The 2925-nt window shown below is 35.2% G+C and overlaps 1 pseudogene; it reads right to left on the bottom strand.

Annotated features, from left to right (window-relative positions):
* Nucleotides 1-429: 429 nt before the first annotated feature.
* On the bottom strand, nucleotides 430-1009 carry LOC103740364 (annotated as a pseudogene).
* Between the last annotated feature and the right edge of the window lie 1916 nt (nucleotides 1010-2925).

The following is a 2925-nucleotide window of genomic DNA, read 5'->3' as shown; positions in this document are numbered from 1 at the left end:
ATACAATAAATACGTTTTACAAAATACATATATTGATTTATATTAATAAGATACACAGTTGACAAAAGAATGTGCTTTGCATAGTCTTAACATGCAATATGGTTTATATTGAAAAAGCAATGCCTAAATATCTGTGTCTCTGAAACAATGACATTTGAAAGTGATATCATCTTTCTGAGATAATGACACAAAGACAAGAAGACTCAGGATTTCAGAATTCTATCATGCCAATGGTGAATATAAGTGTTCCTCCATAAAGGCATTTGGGAACCCTAATATTGTTGTAATCAATGAAAGAAATATTCTTTATATTATAGAATAATAGCCATAATAGAAATAAAATAGGGAATCAAAACTGCAACCAAACACATATGAAATACAGGATTTCCCATTGATCCAACTATAATCACAAGGAGATTCACTTTCTGATCAAAAAATTATGCTGCTCAGAGTTTTACTGAATGCTATTTTGACATCTTTGTTCCTCAGGCTGTAGATTAATGAGTTCATCATGGGAACCACAATGGTATAAAATATGGAAAATATTTTTCCTTCATCCATCGACCCTGCTGAGGAAGGTTTGAGGTACATAAATGCACATGATCCAAAGAGCAGGGAAACAGCAAGTATGTGGGAATTGCAGGTGCTGAAGGCTTTGGATCTGCCCTCAGTGGAACTTAGTCGAAGGATGCTAGAGAGGACAAAACCATAAGAAGTAAAGATGACGGCAGTGGGAACAAATATTTCTTTTGCCCCTACAATGAAAACCTCTATCTCATTGATGTAGATGTTGGTGCAGGCAAGCTGGAATAAAGGATGGAGGTCACAGAATTAGTGATTGATGATGTTTCTATTGCAGAAAGATAGACTCAGGACACTGCCAGTGTGGATCATAGCATCAGAACCCCATCAAATATGAACCAAGCATAAGTTAAGAGCACACCTTAGGTGACATGGCAACATTATACAACAGTGGATTGCAAATAGCCAAGTAGCGATCATAGGCCATTGATGTCAGGACATAACATTCAGAAATAGCAAAAAACAAACAAACAAACAAAAAACCAAAACAAAACAAATAAAAAAAAACCAGAAAAAGTACAGCTGAGTCATACACCCCATGTAAGAGGTGAGGTTCTTCCTTAACATGAAATTCATCAGCATTCTGGGTGTAATCACAGAAGAATAACAGAGATCTATGAATGACAAGTTAATGAGGAAAAAGTACATAGTAATATGAATGTGTGATTTCAGGATAATTAGAATAATCAAAGCCAAATTCCCCAATGCAGTTATCATATATTATTAGAAATAATAAGAAGAGAAGTATTTGCAGCTCATGCAAGTCTGTTAACCCCATGAGAAGAAATTCTGTTACCATAGATACATTTGTCAGAGACATTTTCCTCAGTGATAATCTGTGGAAAAAGAAGAAAAAAAAAGTTGAAATTAGAAGAGCCCATAGAACTTCCTAAAATTATCTTTAATATACTGGGAATATCTGGAAATGACCAACACCAGCTTGAAATCATTGACACTGTCTCTCATGCTACTTTGGTATACATAGACAATGTCTCCTCTGCATTAGAGTCATTGGCCTAAATAGAGTTGAAGAATATCACCAGCATTCTACAGAGCAGAATGCGGTACTTTCTTATTCTTTAATGACAGTAAGACACCTGAAGAGAAAAAAGGTGAATTAGATTGTCCAGGACAGAATTGTTCTTTTCTCTTCTCAACCTTTATTGCTTCATTCTCCCAGACTCTGAGAAATGAATAACACCTAATAGCAACCTCCCAACCATATTGACCTCTAGCAAAGCTAGTACAATGCACACTGTTTTCAATACAAAACAAAATAACTAGAGTCTAAGAATGGATACAATATTACCAATGTCAAAATTCATGTGCTATAAAGAATTTGAGATATGTCCATGGAGAGGAAGGTTGTACTTCCTTCTGTGTTTGTACTGATACTGTAAACAAATCCCTGCATGCTTTTATTTTTTTAAGGTATATTGTTATTGCGTTTTAGTGCACCAGGCCCCATCCCTACTGGCAATTGATTACTACTGGGTGAGGATGAGTAGCTCTTATTGAAGGGAATGACTCTAGATAGGCTGACTAGAATCCAGTGGATGAACATACACAGAGAGACATCTGACTACAAATGATTGACAGGATAGGACTTAACATATTAGACAGAATGCAAGAAATCCAGTATGCTTTTCTAATATATTCTAATGGGAAAGACATCCAGACTTCAGTATGACACAGAAAATGGAGAGAAAGGAGCAAATTAAAAATCCCAAGTTCGGAGCTGGAGAGATGGCTCAGCGGTTAAGAACACTGTTCTTACAGAAGACCTGGGTTCGAATCCAAGCACCCACATGGCAGCTACCAACTGTCCATAACTCCAGTTCCAGGGGATCTGACAGTCTCTTCTGTCCTCCATGGGCATTGCATGACATGAGTGCACTTACCAACATGCAGGCAATACACACATACCAGAAAATAAAAATAATAAATAAAATATTTTAAAAGCATCTCCATATGCAATCAATGTGAAATTCCTATAAAAATCCAAAAAGCAACATCCTTAAGAGGAAATGCTTCATTATTATCCATATAAGATCAATTTTAAAGGATGTATTCAAATGAACATAGAGAAGTATGTTGGTTGTTGGAACATATGGATAATAAATCAGTTGATGATGTCTAAGGTGAGGAAAGTTCAATTGTACATTAAGTAGGTTGAATAATCTAATGCTAAACACATATTAAGAGTAGTTAAGGTGCTATATTTCATACAATTTTGCTTATGGGATACATCTTAAACTATCTTCCCATTATATTATAAACACAAAACACAAATATATATATATATATATATATGAGGTGTAGGTAAGTGCTCTTCAATGTTGA

Source organism: Nannospalax galili, unplaced genomic scaffold (genome assembly GCF_000622305.1).
Source record: "Nannospalax galili isolate Female #2095 unplaced genomic scaffold, S.galili_v1.0 scaffold881, whole genome shotgun sequence".
Lineage (NCBI taxonomy): Eukaryota > Metazoa > Chordata > Mammalia > Rodentia > Spalacidae > Nannospalax > Nannospalax galili.
This window is presented reverse-complemented; position numbering and strand designations above follow the sequence as displayed.